This window comes from Lynx canadensis, chromosome D4 (genome assembly GCF_007474595.2).
Source record: "Lynx canadensis isolate LIC74 chromosome D4, mLynCan4.pri.v2, whole genome shotgun sequence".
Lineage (NCBI taxonomy): Eukaryota > Metazoa > Chordata > Mammalia > Carnivora > Felidae > Lynx > Lynx canadensis.
Window position 1 is genome coordinate 2,012,619 of NC_044315.2, and position 27,242 is coordinate 2,039,860.

At 41.5% G+C, this 27,242-nt stretch overlaps 1 pseudogene; it reads right to left on the reverse strand.

The window, feature by feature from the left end:
- Positions 1 to 5,370: 5,370 nt before the first annotated feature.
- LOC115499194 lies at positions 5,371 to 5,928 on the reverse strand (annotated as a pseudogene).
- Positions 5,929 to 27,242: the final 21,314 nt, after the last annotated feature.

The window sequence follows — 27,242 nt, forward strand, 5'->3', positions numbered from 1 at the left end:
GGTTTAAGGGGTTGGCTGTATATATTCAGTACTTTTTTCTTCTGGAGGCCTCGGGTTGGGACAGCGGTTGGGGGGACTGTTGTATGTGTGTGTGTTTTGTGTTGGAAGGAGGCTGGGGAGAATCATGTGAATCAGGACAAAGAAGGTTGTGGAATATCTTGTGGGTATATGGGGGTATGAGATAGTTTGGGGTAATTTTAAGGATGTGTAGGGATTGTATATGTGTGATTTGGGGGGGGGCAAGGAGAGCTGTGTGTATACAGGTGGTGTGGAATGGTGTGTGGGTGTGGGTGCGTGTGGTTTGGCTGGGTGGTGTGGCTGGTTGTGTGCATTTTGAGACTATGGTGAATATGTGTGCATTTCAGAAGAGGTAGAGTTATGCATTTTAATGCTTCATGTGTTGGTTTTGTGTGTATTTGCAATATCAGTGTTATACCTGTATTCATGCATCCTGTCAGGGTAAGAATTTAGGGAGTGGAGGGATGTGGGAGATTGGGGTTGTTAGTGTATTGGGGTGTTTTGAGTTGTGTGTGCAGAATTGAGGGGTGTAGACATGGTATTTATAGGTTCTCAAGAGGGAGATGGGTGTACGTTTGTATCAGGGTGGTAAGGTCATTGTTTTTTGGGGGGGGAGTGACCATTTAGGAGAAGGTAGGAAACCCTGTCTGTGTCTGTCTGAGGGTATTTATGTATTTGAGTTTTGAAGGCATACCTATGTGGATGTTGACAGCTCTAGGGGACTGTATGTGGTATATGTGGGATTAGAGGATTGTGTCTAACATTAAGGAGTATGTGAGTTTGGTTTTAATGTATTCCGTTATTGTTGGGGGGTTTGTGTGCATTGCATTGGGGGTTTTATGAGGTTGAGTGGATTTTGGGGGGATACGGGGATGGTTGGAAGTGCATTTTTCTAATTAAAAAATTTTAAAATGTATGTTTGTTTTTGAGAGAGACAGAAGGAGGCAGAGTGTGAGCGGGAGAGGGACAGACAGAGAGGGAGACACAGAACCCGAGCAGCCTCCAGGCTCTGAGTTGTCAACAAAGAGTCCGACGCAGGGCTTGATCCCGTGGACTGCAGGATCATGACCTGAGCCGAAGTCGGATGCTTACCTGACTGAGCCACCCAGGTTCCCTGGGAGTGCATTATTTTATTGAAGACCATAGCTGTAATTTTATTGGGGCTGGGGGTTTATGTATATTTGGGGCATGAGGGTTCTGGGTACACAACCAGGCACCTGATAGGTAGAGGGTTTGTGTGTTTGAGGATGTGTGGAGCTCTGTGGGCCTGTTTGATGGTGGCACAGATCCTGTGACTGGGTGGAGTGTCCGTTGGCCTGGGAGTGGGATATGGGGCTGTATCGGTGGCTGTAAGTCTCCCCCATGTGTACTGACCGTTGTTTGTTCTGACCTCCTGTGGCTTGCCGTCATCCTGTCTCTTCTCTAGGGCAGCCATTCCCCTGGAATTGTCAGCAGTCTTCTCATTTTCACCTGGATTGGTCTGGGAATATCACTTCTGCTGGTGGCTGGATGCAGAATGGGGCTGAGTCCCCCAGGAGTCCTGTCCTCAGTGGGGTGGCTGGTAGGTCAGGACTTGCCCTCCAGGAAGTCAGACATGACCAGTCCTCTCCAGAATGTGCTGGCAGGACTGACCTATCGGATGGACTCTGCTAGGAGAAAAGTAGACCCAGACCGTTCCTGAGAGAGAAACCTGTTTCCTCCCTTGGTGGCTCCCAATGGAGCAGGCATGGCATAGAACTTCAGTAGACTGGCTGTAAAATTATAAACGGTGACCTTTTTAGAATGCAGCATGTTTCCCGTTATCCAGATATTGACAGCCAAAACTCTTGGTGTCCTAAACTGTTGAAGAAAGAGCAGAGCCAAACTGAGTGCCCAGCTGTGTTTATCAGGCTCCATTGAAAATGCAAATTTCATCATCACTGCATCACTTGAGTTCTAGTGTGTGCAAGGCCCTGTGTGGAGTACTTGCACATGCATGTATTCCAAATCCATAAAAACCCCACTAGGTGGAAACATAATTGTTTCACTTTTGCAGGTGATGAGTTGATGTTCAGAGGTGGGCAATCATGATGAAGCACCTTGTATGTCCCAGAAATATCAGTCATACTTGTTAACCCTTCCCAACAAACTAAACATAACCCTGATCAGTGCATCTGGATGCCAGGCTCTGAAGACACAAAGTAGATCCAGCAGCAGAATCTCTGTTTTTATCTAGTAGTTTCAGGTCTTAAGTCTTTTTTATCCATTTGGAGTTGATTTTTGTGATGGAAGTTGAATAAGGGACCAGTTTCACCTCTTAAGCATGTCTTCCCATCCCATTTATTAGAGACTACCCTTTCCCCACTTTGTGAGTTCTTGGAATCCTTCTTGAAGATCACACTGTAGATGGATGTATTTCTGGGCTCTTGGGTTCCATTTACCTGTATGTCTATATGGCAGTACTGTATTATTTTGATTATTGTAGCTTTGTAATCTATTTTGAAATCAGGAATGTGATGCCTCAGGCTTTGCTCTTGTTCACAATTGTTTTGGCTCTTCAGGATCTGTGGTTCCCTATAAATTTTTGGATTGTTTTTTCTATTTCTGTAAAGATTCCATTGAATTTTAATAGGGATTGCATGAAATCGATAGGGCACTTTAGGCAGTATGGCATTTAAACAATATTTTTTTGGATTCTATATTGTTTTTTCTGCTCCAATCTTATTTTTCTCTTATTCTGCTGGCCTTGGGGTTTCTTTGTCGTTCTGCTTCTAGTTCGTATAGGTGTGCTGTTAGATTTTGTATTTGGGATTTTCTTGTTTTGAGATAGGCCTGAATTGCAGCGTATTTCCTCTTAGGACTTGAGGCATCACTTTTTATTGCATCCTCTTTCCCTTCTGATTTTCTTGATTTGAGTCCTTTTTACTTAATTAATGTAGTTAAGGGTGTGTTGAATTATCTTTTCAAGAATCACCACTTAGTTTTTAAAACTTTTTCTGCTGTTTGTTCTGTTCTTTACTTGATATAGTTCTGTTTTAATCTGTACTATTTCCTTCCTTCTGCCAACTTGAGGATTATGTTTTCTTTTTTTCCTTAGGTCCTTGAGGTGTAAAGGTAGGTTGTTTATTTGAGGTCCTTTTTATTTTATTTTTTTGATATAGGCATTTATGACTATAAACTTCCATCTTAGTACTTCCTGCCTTTGCTGCATCCTGTGAGTTTGGGTGTGCTGTGTTTCTTTGAGTTTGTCTTGATACACTTTTTCAATTCCCTTCTGCTTTCCTCTTTGAGCAAATGGTTGTTCAAGAGTGGCTGTGTAGTTTGTACATTAGTGAATTTGTTTTGTTCATTTGTTTGTTTTCGCTGCTAGTGATTTCTAGTTTCATTCCCTTGTGGTCAGAAAAGATCCTTTGCATAATTTTGATCTTCTTAATTTAAGATCTGTTTGTGGCTTAACGTATTGTTTATCCTGGAAAGCGTTGCTTGTGTACTAGAAATGAATCTTTGCTGCCGTTGGATGGAATATGAGTTCTGTGTATGTCTGTAAGGTCCATTTGATCTATACTATCGTTCAAGTCAACTGTTTCTTTACTGATTTTCTGTCTGGATATTCTATGTTATTATAAGTGAGTTTTTGAAGTCCCCTAACATCATTATAGTGCAATATAATACGTCAGCATTTACTTATATGTTTAGGTGCTTGGATATTGGGTGTACATATGGTTGTTATATCTTGCTGTTAAATGGACTCTTTAATCATCATATACAGACCTTTTATGGTCTACAGAAAGTTTTTGACTTAAAATCGATTTTGTATAAAACACCTGGTTGGTTTTTTTTGTTTTGTTTTTTTGTTTTTTGTTTTTTTGTATAAAAAACTCCTAGTTTGTTTTGGTTACTATTGAATGGGGTATCCTTTTCCATCCCTTAACTCTGAGTCTATATAGGTTTGAATATAAATGAATATCTGTAAGTAGTGTATACATGTCATCCTTGAACTGCATGAATTTGAACTACATGGGTCCATTTTTCTCCACATGCTTGCCAACACCTGTTTCTTGTGTTGTTGATTTTAGCCATTCTGAAGGTGTGAGGTGATATTGTAATTTTCATTTTCATTTCCCTGATGATGAGTGATGATGAGCATCTTTTCACGTTGGCTATTTTGGATTTCTTTGGAGAAAATGTCTGTTCATGTTTTGGGCCCATTTTTTAAATATTAAACTTATTTAAATTCAAGTTAGTTAACATACCGTGAAGTATTGGTTTCAGGAGTAGAACCCAGTATGATTTATCACTTACATATGACACCCAGTGCTCATCCCAACAAGTACCCTTCTTAATGCCCATCACCCATTTAGTCCATTCCCCCCCAGCTTCCCTCTGTTAACCCCCAGTTCTCTGCTATGGTTTGCCTCCCTCTATTGTTCCTTCCCTTCCCCTATGTTGATCTGTTAGTTTCTGAAATTCCACATAGGAGTGAAATCATGTGATATTGTCTTTCTCTGCCTGACATTTACTTACCAGATACACTCTAGTTCCATCAGCGTTGTTGCAGGTGTCCAGATTTGATTCTTTTTCATCGCTGAGTAATACTCCATTGTGTGTATGTGTATATACGCATCTTCCATATCCAGCAGTCAGTGGACATTTGGGCTCTTTCCATAATTTGGCTGTTGTTGATAATGCAGCTATAAACATTGGGGGTGCGTGTGCCCCTTTGAATCAGCATTTTTGTATCCTTTGGATAAATACTTAGTAGTGCAATTGCTGGTTGTAGGGTAGTTCTGTTTTAATTTTTTGAGGAGCCTCCATACTGTTTTCCAGTTTGCTTTCCCATCCACAGTGCAAAAGTGTTCTCCTCTTTCTGCATCCTCACCAACATCTGTTGTTTCCTGAGTTAATTTTAGCCGTTCTGACAGGTGTGAGGTGGTATCTTGGGTTATCTTGGTTATCTTGGGTGGTATCTTGGGTTCTGCTTTTGGGTGTTGAGTTTTATAATTCTTTACATGTGTTGGATGCTACTCCTGTATTGGATATGTCATTTGCAAATATCTTCTTTTTTTTCATATGTTAACGTTATTTTTGAGACAGCACAAGCAGGGGAGGGCAGAGAGAGAGGGAAACACAGAATCCAAAGCAGGATCCGGGCTCTGAGCTGTCAGCACAGAGCCTGACGCGGGGCTCAAACTCATGGACTGCAAGATCATGACCTGACCCAAAGTCGGATGCTTAACTGAGTCATCCGGGTGCCTCAAAACCCACAAAATTTGAATAAAGCCATCCCCCAGTGAATTCGGATATAAAGTTTGCTTTAAATACTTCTTTGGGGAAGACAATCCCATGCTGCTACTCAATTGAAAGAAACACTTTACAGTCTTGAAGTCTTTTATTTTTTTTACATTTATCATGCCATGAATTCATAGGGAATGGGTTCCAACAGCTCAGGTTCCTTTCCATTGGTTCTCACAAAGTGTGCTTCTCTGGGTGGGGCAGGGTGGCGCTTCAGTTGAACCCAAGTACCTTTCTCCTTGGCTTCCTTCTTTTTCTGATCATTTTCCTTCACACACTTCAGGAAGCTGTCTCGGCTCTTTGAGTGCTTAATGTGCTCGATATGTACATTAATTCTCTTAGCAAGAATCTTGCCCTTAACTTGTTTGTTTACAACAGTGCCAACAGCATGCTGGGGTAACATTGTAGACTCTTCCAGTTTTGCCATGGTAACATTTGTGGGGCATTCCTTTTTGAACAGTGCCCATTCCCTTGATGTCCACAATATCACCTTCTTGTAGATTCGCATGTATGTTGCCAAGGAACACCTCCATGTTTCTAAAAGGCCTAGAGAACATATCGCCAGTACCTCTCCTCTTTCCCTTTGTGTTGGTCATTTTGGCGAATTACTGGAAGATGGCGGTTCCGGCCGAAAAGCAAATATCTTCTATTCTAAAGGTTGTCTTTTAGTTTTGTTGGTTTTTTTCCTTCACTGTGCTGAAGATTTTCATTTTGATATAGTTCCAGTAGTTTACTTTTGCTTTTATTTCCCTTTCCTCAAGAGGCATATCTAGAAAGAAGCTGCTATGGCCTATGTCAAAGAAAATACTGCCTATATTCTCTTCTAGGATTTTTAAGGTTTCAGGTCTCACATTTAGGTCTTTAATCCATTTTGAAATCATTTCTATGTATGGTGTAAGAAGATGGTCCAGTTACGTTCTTTTGCATGTTGAGCCCAGTTTTCCCAACACTGTTTGTTGAAGAGACTGTGTTTTCTTATTGGATGTTCCTTGTTGCTTTGTCAAAGATTAATCGGCCGTATAGTTGTGGGTTTATTTCTGGGTTTATGTGTCTCTTTTTATGCCAGTACCATACTGTTTTGATTACTATAGCTTTTTGATAGAACTTAAAGTCCAGATTGGCAATGCCCTCCAGCTTTGCTTTTATTTTTCAAGATTGGTTTGACTGTTCAGGGTGTTTTGTGGTTCGATACAAATTTTAGGACTGTTTGTTCTAGTCCCGTAAAAAATGCTATTAGTATTTTGATAGGGACTGCATTAAATGTATAGATTGCTTTGAGTAGTATGGACATTTTAACAGTATTTGCAGATGACATGATGCTGCATACAGAAAATCCTAAAGACGCCACTGAAAACTGCTACAGCTGATAAATGAATTCAGTAAATTTGCAGGATACAGAATAAACGTGCAAAATCTGTTGCATGTCTATACACCAACTGTGGGAGATGCAGGAGAGAAGCATCAAAGGAAAAGACTTCAAAAGGGAAGGGCTGGGGGCACCTGGGTGGCGCAGTCGGTTAAGCGTCCGACTTCAGCCAGGTCACGATCTCGCGGTCTGTGGGTTTGAGCCCCGCGTCAGGACTCTGGGCTGATGGCTCGGAGCCTGGAGCCTGTTTCCGATTCTGTGTCTCCCTCTCTCTCTGCCCCTCCCCCGTTCATGCTCTGTCTCTGTCTGTCCCAAAAATAAATAAACGTTGAAAAAAAAAATTTAAAAAAAAAAAAAAAAAAAGGGAAGGGAAGGGCTGGAGAAGGTGCAAGGCCTTAGGACATGTTTACACAGCTGACCACGGCTGCGACTAGTAAGGAACGCCTAAAGCCATTAACATTGTCCAAGGCCAGATCCTCCTTCACAGCTGACACTTCCTAGTGTTATAGAAACCAATTAACTCGAAATTCAACCTTGAAAAACTAAACCATTAGATTAACACACTTGCTTAGCTGACTTTATGCACGTAGTCCTTATCGATTATCCTAATAAAAAGAAGCTTCATTGTGGAGTCAGGGCCTCATTCCGACTTGAGTATGAGGACCTTCACTTAACTGCACTTTGTTTGCAGACTCATCTTTTGCAACTCCGGCCATACTCCCCCTCAACGACCAACAAGGAAGCATCAGAAAGAGAAATTAAGAAAACAGTCCCATTGACAGTTGTAGCCAAACTAATAAGATACCTAGGAGTAAATCTTACCAAAGAGGTGAAACACCTGTACTTTCACCTGTACTGTGAAAACTATAAAACACTGATGAAATAAATTGAAGATGACACAAAAAATGGAAAGACATTCTGTGCTCATGGATTGGAAGAAAAATATTGTTAAAATGCACTGACTGATTTTTTAGGGACTCTTGGGTGGCTTAGTCGATTGGGCATCTGACTTTGGCTCAGGTCATGATCTCGCAGCTCATGAGTTCGAACCCTGCATTGGACTCTGAGCTGGCGGTTGGGAGCCTGGAGCCTGCTTCAGATTCTGTGACTCCTCTCTCTGCCCCTACCCCACTCGTTCTGTGTCTCTTTCTCTCTCTCTCTCTCCTTCACATTCTGTGACTCCGTCTCTCTCTGCCCCTGTCCCTCTCATTCTCTCTCTCTCTCAAAAATAAATAAGCATTAAAATTTTTTTAATGTCTTGACTAATTTTTTTACAGAAATACTTATTTTTACTTCCTTTGTGTTTTCCTGACTCCATACTGTCATTTTTGTTGTTTGCTTTCTACTCAGAGTTCCCTTTAATATTTCTTGAAGGGCTGGTTTAGTGGTCATGAACTCCTTTAGTTTTTGTTTGGCTGGGAAACTCTATCTTTCCTTCTGTTCTGAGTGATAGCCTTCCTAGATAGAGTATTCTTGGCTACAATTTTTTCCCATTCACACGTTGAGTATATCATGCGACTCCCTTCTTGCTTGGAAAGTTTCTGTTGAAAAATCCCCTAATAGCCTTATGAGGGTTCTCTTGTTTGTTACTGTCTACTTTTGTATTGCTGTTTTAAAATATCTGTTTTTATCACTATATTTTGACAATTGTATATCTTGGAGCAAATCTGCTTTTGTTGATTTTGTTGGGGGTTCCCTGTGTCTCCTGCATCTGGATATGTTTCCTTTCCCAGATTAGGGAAGTGTTCAGCTTTATTTCTTCAAATACATTTTCTGTCCCCTTACTTTCTTCTAGGATGCCTATAATGTGAATATTACTATGCTTGATGGAGTCACTGAGTTCCCTGAGTGCCTTCTTGTTTTGCATAAGTCTTTTTTTCTCCCTTTTGTTCAGTTTGATTACTTTTTGTTACTCTGTCTTCTAGGTCATTATGTTCCCCTGCTTCTTCCAGCCTGCCATTCATTCTATTAAGTGTGTTTCTCATTTGTTTATTGAACAATTTATCTCTGTTACTCCTTATCTCTGTGTTAAGGGTCTCACTCATGTCTTCCACTCTTTTCTCAAGCCCAGTAAGTATCCTTATGATCACTGCTTTAAATACTCCCATCAGGCATGTTACTTATATTTGTTTTGCTTAGGTCTTCAGCTGTGGCCTTGTCCTGTTGCTTCATTTGGGATAAATTCCTCTGTCTCCTCATTTTGCTTATGTCTCTGTGCCTGTTTCTGTTTGTTAGGCAAGTCAGCTGAGTCTCCTGTTCTTGACGGGAATGGCCTTATGAAGAAGAGGTGCTGTAGTGCCCTGCAGTATAGTGTCACCTGTTCCCCAGGACCTGGTGCTTCCGGGAGTGCCTCTAAGGTATGCTGTTTGCGCTATGCTGTTGAGTACGGGCTGCTTTATTCTTTGGGCCAGTTACTTGCAGAGCTCTCTTTGCCTGCTGTGGGCAGTGTTTGGTTCCTGGCTTGAATGTGGCGAGTTTTAACTGGGTGCTCCCTGGTCTGCTTGTGGAATGAGCCCTGTTGCCACTGCCATGGGAACCAAGACTCTGCAAACCTCCTGATTGGGAGATACATGTGAGCAGGGGTTTGGGCAGGTCTTCATGAGGAGGGGGCCTGCCAAGCTGGGAATGAGGCTGTTGACTGGGAAGAGTGGTTCTATCAGAGGGTGTGGGGTGGGACTTGGTGTAAACAAGTTAGGTTGTGAGTGCTGATACTGCACTGGTTCCTACAGTTTGCCCTGTGCTTTTGCTAAGGGGTAGAGGAGGGAAATGGCTCTGGCCAGTTCCTTTGTTCCCAGAATGTTCCATGAATGCTGCCTCTCTGAGATGTGCTCTAAAATGAGCACATAACCTCCCCACTGTGTGCCCCAGGCACTCTTCAGATTCCTGGTTTTTTTTCTTTTTCTCTTTTAGTTATTTAAATTCAAGTATTGGCATACAATGTAGGCTTGGTATCAGGAATAGAATCCAGTGATCCCTCACTTGTGTATGACACCCAGTGATCATCACAAACAAGTGTCTTCCTTAATACCCATCACCCATTTAGCTCATCTTCCACCTCCCCTTCAACAACCCTCAGTCTGTTCTCTGTACTTAGAGTCTCTTATGGTTTGTCTCCCCACCCCGCCCCGTTTTTATCTTATTTTTCCTTCCCTTCCCCTATGTTCATCTGTTGTGTTTCTTAAAGTCCACATAGGAGTGAAATCATAGATATTTGTCTTTTTCTGCCTGACTTATTTTGCTTAGCATAATACACTCTAGTTCCATCCACATTATTGGAAATGGAAGGTTTCATTCTCTTTGATTGCCAAGTAGTATTCCATTGTGCGTATATGTGTACGTATATGTATGTAGGTATGTGTGTATACGTACATATACACCACATTGTCTTTATCCATTCATCAGTTGATAGACATTGGGGCTCTTCCCATAATTTGGCTATTGTTGATAGTGCTGTTATAAACATTGTGGGTGCATGTGCCCCTTTGAATCGGCATTTTTGTACCCTTTGGGTAAATACGTAATACTGCAATTTCTGGATTGTAGGATAGTTCTATTTTTAATTTTTTGAGAAACCTCCATACTGTTTTCCAGAGTGGCTGCACCGGTTTGCATTCTTACCAACAGGGAAAAGTGTTCCCCTTTTTCTGTGTCCTCACCAATATCGGTGGTTTCCTGAGTTGTTAATTTTAGCCATCTGACAGGTGTGTGGTGGTATCTCATTGTGATTTTGATTTGTATTTCCCCAATTATGAGTGATGTTGAGCATCTTTTCGTGTGTCTGTTAGCAATCTGGACGTCTTCTTTGGAAAAGTGTTCGTGTCTTCTGCCCATTTCTTCACTGCATTATTTGTTTTTTGGGTGTTAAGTTCTTTATAAATTCTTTATAAATTTTGAAAACTAACCCTTTATCTGAGATGTGATTTGCATATATCTTCTCCCATTCCATAGCTGCCTTTTAGTTTTGTTGATTGTTTCCTTTGCTGTGCAGAAGCCTTTTATCTTGATGAGGTCCCAATTGTTCATTTTTGCTTTTGCTTCCCTTGCCTCTGGAGACATGTCTAGTAAGAATTTCCTGCGGCCATAATCGAAGAGGATGCTATTTTCTCCTATAGGATTTTGATTGTTTCCGGTCTCACATTTAGGTTTTTCATCCATTTTGAATTTATCTTTGTGTATAGTGTAAGAAAGTGCTCCAGTTTCAGTTGTCTGCATGTTGCTGTCCAGTTTTCCCAGCACCATTTGTTGAAGAGACTGTCTTTTTCTCATTGGATCTTCTTTCTTGCTTTGTTGAGGATTAGTTGGCCATATGTCTGTGGGTCCATTTCTGGGTTTTCTGTTTTGGTCCATTGATCTATGTGTTTGTTTTTGTGTCCATACCATACTGTCTTGATGATTATAGATTTGTAATACAGGTAGAAGTCTGGAATTGTGATGCCTCCAGCTTTGGTTTTCATTTTCATCATAACTTTGGCTATTTGGGGTCTTTTCTGGTTCCATACAAATTTTAGGACTGTTCTAGCTCTGTGAAGAATGCTGGTGGTATTGTGATAGGGATTGTGTTGAATGTGTAGATTGCTTTGGATAGTATCGACATTTTAACAGTATTTGTTCTTCCATTCCATGAGTATGGAATGTTTTTCCATTTATTTGTGTCTTCAGTTTCTTTCATAAGCTTACTATAGTTTTCAGTATACAGACCTTTTACCTCTTTGATTAGGTTTACTCCTAGGTATCTTATGGGTTTTGGTGCAATTGTAGATGGGATTGATTCCTCAATTTCTCTTTCTATTGCTTTGTTGTTGATGTATAGAAATGCAACTGCTTTCTGTATGTTGATTTTATATTTTGTGACTTTGCTGAATTCACATATCATTTCTACCAGTTTTTTGGTGGAATCTTTTGGGTTTTCCATAGTGTCACGTCATCTGAGAAGAGCCAGAGTTTGACTTACTCCTTGCCAGTTTGGATGACTTTTGTTTATTTTTGTTTGATTGCTGAGACTAGGACTTTCAGTATGATACTGACAACAGTGGTGGGAGTGGCCATCCCTGTTGTGTTCCTGATTTTAGGGGGAAGGCTGTCAGTTTTTCCGCATTGAGGATGATATTAGCTGTGGGCCTTTCATATGTGGCTTTTATGATCTTAAGGTATGTTCCTTCTATCCCTACATTCTTGAGGCTTTTTATCAAGAAAGGATGATGGGGGTGCCTGGGTGGCTCAGTCTGTTAAGCGTCTGACTTTGGCTCAGGTCATGATATCACAGTTCATGAGTTCGAGCCCCACGTTGGGCTCTGTGCTGACAGCACAGAGCTCAGAGCCTACTTCAGATTCTGTGTCTCCCTCTCTCTCTACCCCCCCTCACTCACACTCTTGTCTCTCTCTCTCTCTAAATAAACATTAAAAAAATAAAAATAAATAAAAATTTTTTAAAAAGATGATGATAAAGAGGTCGGAAGGAGTTAATTTTTTTAATTTACATCCATGTCAGTTAGCATATAGTGCAACAATGATTTCAGGAGTAGATTCCCTAATGCCCCTAATGCATTTATCCCATCCCCTCCCACACTCCCTCCAGTAACTGTTCTCCATGTTTAAGAGTCTCTTATGTTTTTGTCCCCCTCCCTGTTTTTATATTATTTTTGTTGCCCTTCCCTTCTGTTCATCTGTTTTGTATCTTAAAGTCCTCATATGAGTGAAGTCATATGATATTTGTCTTTCTCTGACTAATTTCGCTTAGCATAATACCCTCTAGCTCCATCTACATAGTTGCGAATGGCAAGATTTCATTCTTTTTGATTGCTGAATGATACTCCATTATATATATTTACCAGATCTTCTTTATTCATTCATCCATTGTTGGACATTGGGCTCTTTCCATACTTTGGCTCTTGTTGATAGTGCTGCTATAAACATGGGGGTGCAGGTGCCCCTTCAAAACAGCATACCTGTACCTGTTGGATAAATACCAAGTAGTGCAATTGCTGGGTCGTAGGGTAGTTCTATTTTTAATTTTTTGAGGAACCTCCATACTGTTTTCCAGAGTGGGTACACCAGTTTGCATTCCCACCAGCAGTGCAGAAGAGATCCTCTTTCTTTGCATCCTTGCCAACATCTGTTGTTGCCTGAGTTGTTAATGTTAGCCATTTTGACAGGTGTGAGGTGGTATCTCATTGTGGTTTTGATTTGTATTTCCCTGATGATGAGTGATGCTGAGCATTTTTTCATGTATCAGTTGGCCATCTGGATGTCTTTGGAGAAGTGTGTGTTCATGTCTTCTGCCCATTTCTTCACTGGATTATTTGTTTTTTGGGTGTTGAGTTTGATAAGTTCTTTATAGATTTTGGATACTAACCCTTTATCTGATATGTCATTTGCAAATATCTTCTCCCATTCCGTTGGTTGCCTTTTAGCTTTGCTGATCGTTTCCTTTGCTGTGCAGAAGCTTTTTATTTTGATGAGGTCCCAGTAGTTCATTTTTGCTTTTGTTTCCCTCGCCTCCAGAAACGTGTTGAGTAAGAAGTTGCTGCGGCCAAGGTCAAAGAGATTTTTGACTGCTTTCTCCTCAAGGGTTTTGATGGCTTCCTGTCTTACCTTTAGGTCGTCATCCATTTTGAGTTTATTTTTGTGTATAGTGTAAGAAAGACGTCCAGGTTCATTTTTCTGCATGTCACTGTCCAGTTTTCTCAGCACCACTTGCTGAAGAGACTGTCTTTATTCCATTGGATATTCTTTCCTGCTTTGTCAAAGATTGGTTGGCCATATGTTTGTGGGTCCATTTCTGGGTTCTCTCTTCTGTTCCATTGATCTGAGTGTCTGTTCTTGTGCTAGTACCATACTGTCTTGGTGATTACAGCTTTGTAATACAGCGTGAAGTCCGTTTATCGTCATTGTCTTGAACTCTCTGTTGGGTAAGTCACTTATCTCCCATTTCATTAAGTCAGTTTCTAGAGATTTATCTCATTGCTTTGTTTGGAACATATTCCCATTTCTTCACTTGACTGTCGGTGTGTGTTTTGTCTCACAGTCTTGAGTGATTGGCCTTGTTCGGGAGAAGCTCATCAGTCATCCTGGCCTGAGCTCCTCTGGTCTCTTAAACCTTTGTGACTGTTCCAGGTCCTGTCTTTGTTCTTGGTGGCTCCCTATGGTTGAGGGTATGCCAAGAGTCATCAGTTTCCCAAAGGCATGGGAAATGGCCACTTGCCTGTTCAGGTTCCCAGTAAACTATTAGTTGCCTAGAGAGTTTTGAGGTAAAATGTACTCAGGCACTCGTGACAGCAGGCTCCTTCTTGTTTGCTCCCTTCGTCCAGTCAGTCAACCAATTATTGGCTGTCAACCACTCATGGCTCAGAGGTAGGACTTGAGTGACCCTTCTCAGGGCCACTGATAAAAGATGACACTGCAGAAAACTTCTCTGGTCCCAATTCTGCAATCATTTTTGAACACTTCGAAATCTAGAGTCCAGAAGCAGATGGCATCAAATTAGCCCAAATGTAACTTGGGAAGACTGGTCCTAGAAGGGAGTAAGAGCATTCCTTCAGACCCTGATCTCTGGCCGTTTCTGCATTAACTTCTGAGACAAACCCATCTCTGGACACGGATCACAGGCCTCAGAAGAGGGATGGCCTTCCACACAAGCAAGGACATTAGCAGACTGGGGGATACCATGCTTGTGTCTCTTGGAGTCTGCAGCCCGTGGACTTGGAGGTGTGCGGTGCGAGGTTTCATCGTTCTGCTGTGGCTGAGAAATAGCACGAAGGTGGCAACTGGCCACGAGGAGGTTGTGGAGGTTGAAGCTTCTCCCAAGAATACTATAAAATCTGGTCAAGGGGCGCCTGGGTGGCGCAGTCGGTTAAGCGTCCGACTTCAGCCAGGTCACGATCTCGCGCTCCGTGAGTTCGAGCCCCGCGTCGGGCTCTGGGCTGATGGCTCGGAGCCTGGAGCCTGTTTCCGATTCTGTGTCTCCCTCTCTCTCTGCCCCTCCCCCGTTCATGCTCTGTCTCTCTCTGTCCCAAAAATAAATAAACGTTGAAAAAAAAATTTTTTTTAATCTGGTCAAGAAGTTGAGTCTTTTTCAAAAAATCAGTTGAAATTCTTCGCTGTTTTGAAAAGGAGGGAGGGGAGGGCAAATCGTTCCCAGCCCACCTGTGTGACTGCATCTGTCGAGCAGGATCAAAGGCAGAGCACAAGCCTCTAAGGAGACGTCCGTGCATCACACGTACTGAGCAGCCCGTGTATCAGCAGCTACACTAAGGAACCTAACCTGGCACAGGCAGTGCGTTCGGGAAACTCTGGGAGAGGAGGCGGGGAGGGAGGGGGCCCTTGGAGTGTTCCCCAGGTCTGCATTCTCCGCCTGATCTGTTCCTTCATGGAAGCTTCGGGCTCGGACGTCCAAGGGGCACAGCACCTGTGGAAAGGCGGGGACGAGCAGAGGGACGGGCGGTCCCGGCCGAGGGCGGCCGTGGCCCCACCGGAGGCCGCCGTGGGGCTGCAGGTGCACCTGGTCCCTAACTCGGTGGGAAGGCCGCGTCAGAGGGCGCGGAGCGCACGTGTGCGGTGTTACAGTCGCCAGTGCGGGCTTCACAGGCGCCGGCTCCAAGGCTGGACGGCCATAAAGAGTCCGTCCCGTTTGAGCTAGTGTCGCTTGGGTAGCTTGCCAGCGCGAGAGGGTCCCTTGGTCCTCTCCTGCAGAGATCTCCAGGTTGGTTCCAGCGTATCCCCCCCCCCCTCCGCCCCGTCCTCCTGAAGGCACACGCCCAGGGTGGCGGGGCTGCAGTCCTGCTGGTTGTAGGTGTGGGCGGGGCCCAACGCCCCTCCCTGCTGTAGGCGGTGTCGTGGGAGGTGGCCTTGTGCTACCGGTAGTGACTTAAAGTCTAGGTAAGTTTCGCGGGGTGTTAGTTGCTCAGGCGAGGCCGTGGTCGTCAGTGTTAACACCGTTGTTTGTGTTCGTGCGACTTGTGTGGTAGCCGGAAGTATGGACGCTCGGTGACTACCGCCGCGATGGTGAGCTGATGTGCGAGTTTTTTCGGGCGATTTGCGGTGTGCGGGTGTGGACCGTGCGGGGCTGAGCTCGGTTCTTGGGAGTCAGTGGCGGCAGGGTCCGGCGGCCGTGGGTCCGGGGTCGGGTGTGTGGAATGGGCGGGTGGCGAGGAGACGTGGTGGTTGGCGTCTGAGGGTGCAGCTCCGCGAGGGAAGTGGAGCACAGGTGGCACTGATGCGGAGCGAAGGAAAAACCAACATCAGTAGGTAAGATTCCATTGAGTAGGTGGAATTTACAAGGAAGAGTATTGTTTTCTGTTTAATTGTAAATTATTTGCACATCCATGGTATCATGGAAGTGAAATACGTGTGTGTATATACGTGTGAAGTGAAATACGTGTGTGTATATTTGGGTCCGGTGCAGCTGGTTGGGATTCTGAAGCCATTGCCAGCACACGCTGCTGCCTGTTCCTTTGGGATTTAAGGTGGTTTATGCTTGTGTTCTGTGGGGGTGAGGAGACTGTGTGGGTGAGTTTGTAGTGCAAAGTGTATGTATATGTGTTCGTGGGTTGTTGCGATTCAGTGTTTATTTGAGGATAAGTTTTGTGTTTGGTTGGAGATTGGGACGTTGTCGGTGGTTGTATCTGGAAATGTGGTGTGGTATATGTGTGTTTGTGGGTCTCCTACAGATTGTAGGATTTCATGGGCAGTGGTGGCTTTGTACCTGTCATATTAAAGAGTCTCTTGGAAATGTGTTTACATGGATTCTTAGTTGAGGTTTGTCTTTTTATAGAGTTGATGGGAATGTGACTAGTATATCCGCATCTGTGTGTTGGTGATGTCTATGTGGATGTTTGGGGTTAAGTGGAAGACACGAGTGTGTTTCTTCAGGGTGGGGTTAAGTTTATTTAGCGGGTTTGAGTTGTAATTCAGATGTAGTCCAGGTGTTTGGGTTATGTGTTTGTAATTTAGGACTTTGGGATTGTTTGTGTATGTATGTTATTCCCCTGAATGTTGGCAGTTTGTAGTGTCAGGTTTGGAAGGGTTAGCTGCTTGTGCCTACTGGCAATATTGGGGAGAGTGTGTTTATTACTTTTGGTGTAGGGTCTCTGCATATTTTCTATGAAAATAAGTAAAGAGCTCTCAGGCACTACCAGTCACTCCCATATGTAGACCCATTAGGAAAAAGCATACCTGACTACTCCAGCAGTAGAAGATTTTCTCCTTGCCCAACAACAGCCCAGCCAATGGAAAACTGCCACCACATCAAACTCTTGATCTTCTCCAACGAACTTTGATTCAAAACCGCTCCTCCCAACTTCCTCCTTTTATAAAAACAAGCATCTCTTTTTGTTCTCTAGGCTTGCCTATGGTTTGCCATAGTTTGCGTGTTCCAAATTGCATTTCCTCTGCTATTCCTGAATAAAGTAATTTTGCTGGTAAAATGGCTGGCTATTTTTAAGGTTGACGTTTTGAAAAGTGGATGGGTCCTTTGTGCACTCAGGACATGCTGTATTGTTACATGTGCTTCTTTTGTGATTTCCAGGAGTTGTGAGCACATATCTGGGGGGTGAGGACAGTATGTGACTATTTCATAGGTATGGCTGGCGGTGTGTCAGAAATGTGCAGATGAATGGATTGTATGGTGTGGGGCTTAATCTGTATCCTGGAAGATGGTGGAGTTATTGAGTATATGAGAGTGTGATTATGTGTATGTGGGTTATGTGAAGCTTTATGTGTATTGGGAGGTATAAGGTGGTTTGTTTTCACATTTGTAGTGTGCTGGGTAATTTGGGATATATTTGGGGCTTGTGAGAAATGTGTGTTGTGTTTGTATTCAAGGAGCATGGCAGATTGGATGAATATTTTTTATGGTGAGTGTTTGAATTTTTCATTAGGGGCTTATTAGTATGTATCTGGGAATATTTTTGTATTGACAGAGTAATGGAGTTATGTGTTTATACAGGGGAGTTGGAGAATTGTATTTGTATGTACTGAGGGTGCATAATATGGCTTTGTGAGTACTTAGGAATGTGGAAATTTGAGATCTTTCATTGGGGACTTCAAAGGGTTTTATGTGTATTTATTTTTTTTTTTTTTTAATTTTTTTTTCAACGTTTATTTATTTTTGGGACCGAGAGAGACAGAGCATGAACGGGGGAGGGGCAGAGAGAGAGGGAGACACAGAATCGGAAGCAGGCTCCAGGCTCTGAGCCATCAGCCCAGAGCCCGACGCAGGGCTCGAACTCACGGACCGTGAGATCGTGACCTGGCTGAAGTCGGATGCTTAACCGACTGCGCCACCCAGGCGCCCCTTTTATGTGTATTTATATATGACGTGCCAGAGGTGTTTCCTTGTTGTAGGAGTGTATACTAGTTTGTATGTACATTTATCAGCACACATGTGAATTTTGTAAGTTTATTCCTAGGGTTTGGGGTGTCTGGAATAGTCAAAGTTATCTCCTTTGGAGAATGCTAGGGTTTTTGTACATTTTGGGGATTGTTTGGGAAGTGTGGTGGTAATGTTGTATTCTGGAAATGTGAAGATGATGCATAGTGTTTTGGGTGATGTCACACCCAAAGATTTAGAGACTTGGAGTGTGTGTGTGTGGGTGTGTGTTTGTGTTCATGTGTGGAAGTTTGAATGTAGAGTGCAATGATTGTTGGTGTTTTGTGTGTATCTGTGAGGGTTCTATGTATATTTATATTCATGGCTAGTTTGTGAGTATGTGTGTTCATGGGTTCAGGGATTCGCTTGTGTCACTTCTGGAATGTAATGGTTGCAGAATTTGGCTAGTTGGCTTATATGCATGGTTTCAGCATTTATGGGGTAGTCTTCTATGGATTTGGTAAATTAGGTTTTCTTTTGTGGCTGTGTGTATATTTGGGTTCATGGTAGCTTATGGGGTGTGTATTCTACAAGATGTGGGAGGTTCGGTGTATATATTTTGAAACAGTCTGAGTAGGTTGTGTTTGTGTTCCGGAATGGTAGAGTATGTGCATTTTAGAGCTGTGATATTATGGGAATATTTTGGGGTGGTTCATGAAACAACTGGGTACATGGTAGTTTTTGAGAGCCTATGTGTCTTTTCAGGGTATTCACTGTAAACTTTTGGGTAGCATGTTCATTGTTCATGTTTGTATTTGGGCACCAGTTGTGTGTGTGTATATACTTGTAGGTGTGGCATGTGAGTATTTGAGGTGAATCAGGTTTTGTCTGTAAAAATCTGGTTAGTAAGAGGTGGTTTGTAGTATATTCAGGGTGCAGGTAGAAATTGTATATATGTATTTAGGTGTATGAAAGGTTGTATATTTTGGAGATATGCAACATTTTTATTTTGTATATTTGGGTAAAAGTTTAGGGTATTACTTGGGATACAAGTGAATTATGTGCACATGTTTTTGCGAATGAGGATAGGGTGCACTGGAACTGGCTTGTACTAGCTTGGAATAGTTAATGGTGCATATTTCTTCCCAGTTCTGTGACATCAGGTGGAATTAGTCATGCTGAGAATATGAACACCAGGCAAATTGTTAAATGCCACAGATTAACGCTTTACCACCTACCCCTAAAGATCATTTTATTAAACATTTACCAGAATTTAACCACTGGTGTATGGGGGTGTGGTGCGTGTGAAGCAAGAGAGAGAGAGAGAGAGCATGAGTGTGAAGCAAGAGCAAGAGAGAGAGAGAGAGAGCATGGGGGAGAGGGGCAAAGGGAGGGAGAGGGAGGGAGAGGGAGAGGGAGAGGGAGAGGGAGAGGGAGAGAGAGAGAGAGAGAGAGAGAGAGAGAGAGAGAGAGAGAGAGAGAGAGAGAATCCCAAGCAGGCTCCATGCCTGGCATCATGACTTGAGCTGAAATCAGAGTCAGTTATGGTTAGAGTTAGCTTTTAGGGATTAGGGTTAGGGTTAGGGTATGTGTCTTGTATTTTGCCGCTCAGACCTCTCCAGATGGTTAGGGTTGGGCTTAGGATTAGGGTATGTGCATGCAGTACAGAAACCTCTCCAGAGAATAAAATCCCAGACTTCTGCTGGAGTGAGAATAGACACAGTAGAAATCTAGGGTAGTTCTATTTGTAATTGTTTAAGGAACCTCCCTACTGTCTTCCACAGTGGCTGCACCAGTTTGCTTTCCCTCCAACAGTGCATGAAGGTTCCTTTATCTCCACAACCTTACCAACACTTGTGTTTTTGATTTTAGCCATTCTGACAGGTTTGAGTTGATAATTCATTGTGGTTTTGATTTGTATTTGATAATGAGTGATGTTGAGCACATTTTCATGTGTCAGCCATCTGTATGACTTTGGAGAAATGTCTGTTCATGTCTTTTGCCCATTTTTAAATTGGATTATTTGTATTTTTGGTGTTGGGTTTGTATGTTATCAGAGATGCCATTTGTAGATTGTCTTTTATTTTTGTTTCCTTTGCTATGTTGAAGATTTTTATTTTGATATACTCCTAATAGTTAATTTTCTTTTGTTTCCTTTGCCTCAGGAGATATATCTAGAAAGAAGTTGTTACAGCCAATATCAGAGACATTACTACCTATGATCTTCTCTAGGATTTTTATGGTTTCAGGTCTCACATTTAGGTTTTTAGTCCATTTTGAGTTTATTTTGTGCATGTTGTAAGAAAATGGTCTGGTTTCATTCTTTTACATGTAGCTGTCTAATTTTCCAAACACCATTTATTGAAGATCTTTTCATAGTTTAAATCTGAAAATCTATACCTATTAACTTTCCATTCTCCTCTCTACCCCACACCTGGCAACCATTATTTTTTCTCTTTGTGAATTTGACTACTCTATATACATCATATAAATGGAATCTTAAAGTATTTGTCTGTATTTTTGTGAGTGGCTTATTGAATTTAGCCTAAGGTCCTCAAGTTTTATCCATGTTGTAATACATTAGAGAATTTCATTGCTTTTAAATGCTAAATAACATTTTGTTTTATATATATAGCACATTTGCCTATGTGTTTATTGGTTGGACAATTGGGTTACATCCCACATAATGTGACTAATTCTGCTCTGAACGTGAATGTATAAATATCTCTTGAAAACCTTGCTTTCGTTTCTTTTGGGTGTATTCCCAGAAATGCAGTTGCTGGGTCCTATCATACTTTTATTTTTAATTTATTGAGGAACCTTCTTACTGTTTTCCACAGTGACCATATCATTTTATATTTCCAATAGTGCAAAAGGGTTCCAATTTCTCCAAATCCTTGCCAAATCCTCTCGTTTTCTTCCAGTAGCCATCCTGATAGGTGTAAGGTAGTATCTCATTGGAGTTTTGATTAGCATTTCCCTAATGATAAGTAATGTTGAGCATCTTTTCACATGCTTATTGGTCATTTGTTTATCTTTTTTAGAGAAATTCTGTTCAAGTTGTTTGCCCATTGTTGAATCAGTTTTGTTTTGTTTTCTATCAAGTTTTAGGAAATTTCTACATATTCTGGATAGTGATTCCTTATCAGATGCATGATTTACATGTTTTCTCCCATTCTATATGTTGTGTTTTTATTTTGTGGATAGTGCCTCTTGATGTCAAAATGTTTAAATTTTCTTAGTGTCCCAAGTTCGTCTATTTTTTGTTGTTCCCTATGCCTTTGGTTATCCTATCCAAAAAATCACTGCCAAAGCCAGTGTCATGAAGCTTTAGTCATATGTTTTCTTCTAAGAGCTTTATTATTTTAGGTCTTACATTTGAGCTCTTTATCCATTTTGAGTTAATTTTAGCATATTGTGTTAGGTAAGGGTCCAGCTTCATTATTTTGCATGTGAATATCCAGTTTTGTTGAAAAGGCTGTCCTTTCTCCATTGAATAGTCTGGGCACTCTTGTCAAAAATCATTTGACTTCATATGCAAGGGTTTACTTCTGGGCTCTATATTTGATTCCATTGGTCCATATTGTGGTTTCTTTATGCCAATACCACACTGTTTTGACTCCTGTAGCTTTGTAGTAGATTTTGAAATCAGGAAGTGTGAGTTTTGTTCTTAAGATTGTTTTGGCTATTCAGGGCCTCTTGAGATTCCATATGAATTTTAGGATAGGTTTTCCTATTTCAGAAAAGATATCATTGATACTTTGGTAGGTATTGCATTGAATCTGTAGATTACTTTGGGTAATATTGACATTTTAACAACATTTAATCTTCTAATCCATGAGCATGGGATGTGTTTCTATTTATATCTTCTTAATTTCTTTCAGCAACATCTTGGAATTTTCATTAGCTTTCATTGTCTCCTTGATTAAGTCAATCCCTAAGTATTCTTTTCTGGTGCTATTGTAAATGGACTTGTTTTTGTAATTTCCTTTTCAGATTGTTCATTTTTGCATGTAGAAATGCAACTGGTTTTTGTGTGTTGACTCTATATCCTGATACATTGCTGAATTCATTTATTCTAACAATTTTTGTGGTATCTTTCTTTAAGGTTTTCTACATATAATATGTTCTCTGCAAACAGAGATAATTTTATTTCTTTTTATTGCCTGATTTCTCTGGCTAGGACTTCCAGTGCCATGTTGAATAGAAGTTGTGAAAAGCATATTTGCATTGTTTCTGATCTTAAAGGAAGTTTTCAGTGTCTCACATTTGAGGATTATGTTTGCTTTGGGTTTTTCCTTTATGGCTTTTATTATGTAGAGATAATTTCCTTCTATTCCTATCTTGTTAAGTGTTTATATCATGAAAAAGTGTTGAATTTGGTAAAATGTGTTTCCTGCATTAATTCAGATGATCATGTGGGTTTCTTCATTCTGTTAATGTGGTGTGTTGATTGAATTTTCTATGTTGAACCATCCTTGCATTACAGGAATAAATCCCACTTAGTCATGCTGTATAATCCTTGCAATATGCTGTTGAATTCTGTTTGCTATTATGTTGAGATTATTAAGTGTTTATGAAAGATATTAGTCTCAGTTTTCTTCTGGTGGCTTTTCTGGCTTTGGTATCAGGGTTATGTTGACCTCACAGAATGAGTTAGGAAGTATTCCCTCCTCTTCAATTATTTGGAAAAGTTTGAGAAGGATTGATTATTCTTTAAATGTCTAGTGAAATTCACAGTTGAAGCCATCAGGTCCAGGGTTTCCTTTGTTGGGTATTTTTTTATTAGTAATTAAATATCCTTACTAGTTATAGATCTATTCAGATTGTTTCTTCATGATTTTGTTTTGATATGTCTTGTGTTTCTAAGAATTTGTGCATTTCACATGACTTATCCAAATTTTTTGTGTACAATTGTTCCTTTTATTCTCTTATAGTCCTTTTTATTTCTGTAATGTCGGTATTATTGTCCCCACTTTCATTTCTGAATATTATTTCTGATTATTTGAGTGTTCTCTTTTTTTCTTAGTCCACCTAGCTAAATGTTTGTCAATTTTGTTCATTTTTTCAAAGAACTAGTTTTCAGTTTCATTGATTATTTTTTTATTCTCTATTTCATTTATCTCTTTTCTTTATCATTTCCTTCCTTCTGATAGCTTGGGTTTAGTTTGTTCTTTTTTTAAATGTTTGTTTATGTACTTAGGAGGGGTAGAGAGTGAGGGAGAGAGAGAATCCCAAGCAGGCTGTGCGCTGTGAGCACAGAGTCCAGCGTGGGGCTTGAATTCATGAACCGTGAGATCATGACTTTAGCCAAAACCAAGAGTCAGATGCTTAATCGACTGAGCCATCTTGGCACCCCTCTTTTCTTTTTCTAGTTCCTTAAGTTGTAAATTTAGGTTGTTGGTTTGAGATCTCTTTTGTTTTTTAATGTGTTCATAGTTAGAGATTTACCCCTTAAGCACTGTTTTCATTGTATGCCGTAAGTTTTGGTGTGTTGTATCTTCATTTTCATTCACAGCTAAGTATTATCTAATTTCTCTTGTGATTTCTTCTTTATCCACTGGTTGTTGAAAACTGTTCAATTTACACAATTTTGTGAAGTTTTCATTTTTTATGTTACTGATTTCTGTCTTCATCCCACTGTGGTTAGAGTAGATACATTGTATGATGTCTGTTTCTTTAAATCTCAAGACTTAATTTTGTTCCTAACATAGGGCCTATCCTAGAATATGCCCCGTGAACACTTGAGGAAAAATGTGTATGCATTTGTTGTTGGGTAGAGTGCTCTGTATATGTTAGATTCAGTTGGTTTATTATGTTGTTTAAGTCTTCTGATTCCTTATGTTCCATCTGGTGGTTTCATGCATTATTGTGAGAGGGATGTTGATGTCTCCAACTATTACTGTAGGACTATTTCTCCCTTCAGTTCCGTCAGTTTTTGCTTCATATACTCTGATGGTCTCTTATTAGGTGCATAGGTGTTTACAATTGTTTTATTTTGCTGTGTTGAACTGTTTATTAATGTATTATGTTCTTCACTATCTCTTGTAACTGTTTATTTAAACTCTATTTTGTCTGAGAAATAACAAGTGCTGGTAAGGATGTGGAGAAGAGAGAACCCTTATGCACTGTTAGTAGGATTGTAAATTGGTGAAGCCACTGTGGAAAGCAGTACAGAGGTGGCACACTCCCACTCTCACCACCACTCAGCTGCTGGCAGGTGGCATGGGGATAATGTGAACATGTCTTGTAACTCACCTACAGGAAAGTTGCAAGGATCCCACCTGGGAAACGTGATCATACTTTGTAAACATTTAAAAGCGGCAAGAGAGAAATCTTATAAAATAATACAGCAGGCCTAACTATCATAAAAATATAGGCCTGTACATCCATGAGACCCAAGAAAGGTTCATTAGATCAGCTAGACTTTATGAAGTGGAATGTGCATTTCTAACTGCAGCTCCCTAAATATCACTTAAAATTTCACAGATTTGTATATCTGGCCTACATTTTTGTTTGGGTCTTAGATACCTGATAATACAAATATCAAGGCAATAAAAAAATTAGTTTTCTTGTTTCATGTTCTGTAGAATAATTATAAGTGTTCTGAAAATTATACAGATTTAAAACTTGAAGACAATTTTGGACAAAGAAAATAATCAGTTTTGGTTTTTCCACTTATCTGCCAATTGAGTAGTTTTAGAGAATAGAGAATTGTAACATTGTATGAATAGCCTCGGCATAAACAGAATGCCATTTTAATGTAAAAATCCTCTCTCATAACTGATGGACCAGAGAGCCTTTCAAATCCAAGAGGTCTTAGGACTTCTGGCAGAGCTATGCCTTGGGTGCCTTAATTATCTCAGTCACTCCTGAGATTGACAGTGCAGTGATGCCCTGCCATATCATTCATGTATTCAAGTCCAAACCCCAGACTGACCCAGCTGAGCATAGGCATGTGGTAGGTTTTTCTAACATTCATTTTTATTTTTATTTATTTTTTATTTTTTTTTTCAACGTTTATTTATTTTTGGGACAGAGAGAGACAGAGCATGAATGGGGGAGGGGCAAAGAGAGAGGGAGACACAGAATCGGAAGCAGGCTCCAGGCTCTGGGCCATCATCAGCCCAGAGCCCGACGCGGGGCTCGAACTCACGGACCGCGAGATCGTGACCTGGCTGAAGTCGGACGCTTAACCGACTGCGCCACCCAGGCGCCCCTCATTTTTATTTTTATAAACAAAATCTTTTAGAATGACTTATAACTTTAGGTGTGTAGGATTTTTCTTTTGTTTTTCTTTCATTTTTACCTGTCTGTCCCCAATTGTCCCCCCACCCCCCTTTTTCTTTCTTTGGGTGTTCACCTATTAGCTCCTGTGTGGCCCCTGCTGTGAGTGCTAACCACCCTTTCTCAGGCATTGCAGTCAGCGTCAGGTGGGCTGGGGTCAGCATCCAGGAGAACAGTGATGGCAGCACCCTGATTTTGCAACAGTGCTTTTGAGGGGGTTTTGAGCAGACTCATAGTATGCTAATGGGCTCTGGCATTTAGGAGTGCCCAGACACATTGACCAGGAGATTTGTGATCTTAAGTCAGCTGAGAAACGTCCTCAGGTATCTTGAGGGGATGAGAATGAAGTGCTCCTTCCCCTTGACAGAGATTCTGTCCTGGGAAGATTCTACTCAGGCTTTTATGAACTTTTCCAACCAGCTTCTTCTGAGTTCTCTGCACTGTTCAGTTTTAGCAAGAGTCCTGCTAAGTCAGTTCAGCTGGAGTCCCCACCCTTGGTATCTGGTTAGATTCCTCATCCTCCACCATCCCCCAGGTGGTGTCTGATCACCCTGGCCTGCCTCCAGCAAGAATCATGTGAGGTCTGTTTAGCCCTGGTCAAGGACAGGCTAGGATCATACACACACTTCTGATGTTCCTTCTTACCAGACCTTATGGCGACTTCTGAAACTTTGTATGAACTCCCCCCATTCTCCAAAAGCAGGACTTTGACCTCTATCATAGCAGCGTTGACTGACAGAAGGCTTGGTGGTCAGGCTGCAGGGACTGTGGAATGTGGGATGAGTAGGGGTAGGGTGAGCACAAGCAGACACAGAAGGGTTTAGTGGTCAGAAGAGATGCAGGACCATGCACAGGCCAGAGAGGCACTGGGACATGCTGGGGGTACAGTACCCATTCACTGTTGGCGGTAGTAAAACCTGTATAGTTTAGGTCCTGCTTAATGAACACACATCACAAGGGAGATAGTACTGGGTTTGAGGAGCCTGTGAGGACTACAGAAAATGCCAGCTCTACACAAGTGACCGCACACAGTTGTTAAAGCATTAGCCATCCTCTCCCTTTAACTTGCACAGAACAGCTTCTAAAGCACACGTTTGCTCTGTAAGCACTTTGACGCCTCTCTTCTAGTCCAAGACAGTCCTGCAGGAATGCATGTCCTAGGATGGCCTGCCTCCTCCACCCTCAGTGGAGTGGAGGGGGTGGCTTCCAGTGAAGGAATGATGCTGCTGTCTGCCCATGTGTTAACGTGGGTGCACGCATGTTTCTGTGCATGCACACCTGAGGGATTGAGGGGTGGAAGACTGCAGTATGTCTGTTTGGTTGTGACTGCATGAAGGCACAAGGGACTCTGTATAAATGCTTGTCTCCAGCATGTCACAGACCTAAGGACATGCACGTTTCATCACCTGTAAGTCTGGACCTGTGTTGTCCAGTACGATAACCACAAGTCACGTGGGGCTATTTGAATTTAAGTTTAATTAAAATTAAAATTTAAAATTTAGTTCCTCGGTCACACCAGCCACATTTCAAAGTGTTCAATCCATATATGGTAGTGGCTGCTGTATTGGACAGCACAGATATAGAACATTTTCATTATTACAGAAACCTTTACAGGACAGCCCTGCCCTAGACTGTGTGTGTGTGCACCCATGTGTTTTTACGTGTCCTAGTTCATGAATGTATGCATTGGTTCATGTGCTGCTTGCATCTGTGTACCCAGAAGTGCCTTCTTGAGTTCACATCTCTATGTATGCTGCTGGCTCTGCAGATGGGATAATGGCTGCAGGGAGTCACGTAGGGTTAGAGGTCCATTTTGGACAGAGTTCAACTCTCTGAGCTTCAGTTTCCTCACATGTAAAATAGCAACAGTAATCCTTTCCTGATACTGGGTTGTTGTAAATGATGGTGTGCTGATCATTATCATCCTTATTTCAAATATAGAAGACATCTTAGAGATATATTCCAAAATACAATGTGAGTGATTGCTGTGTATGA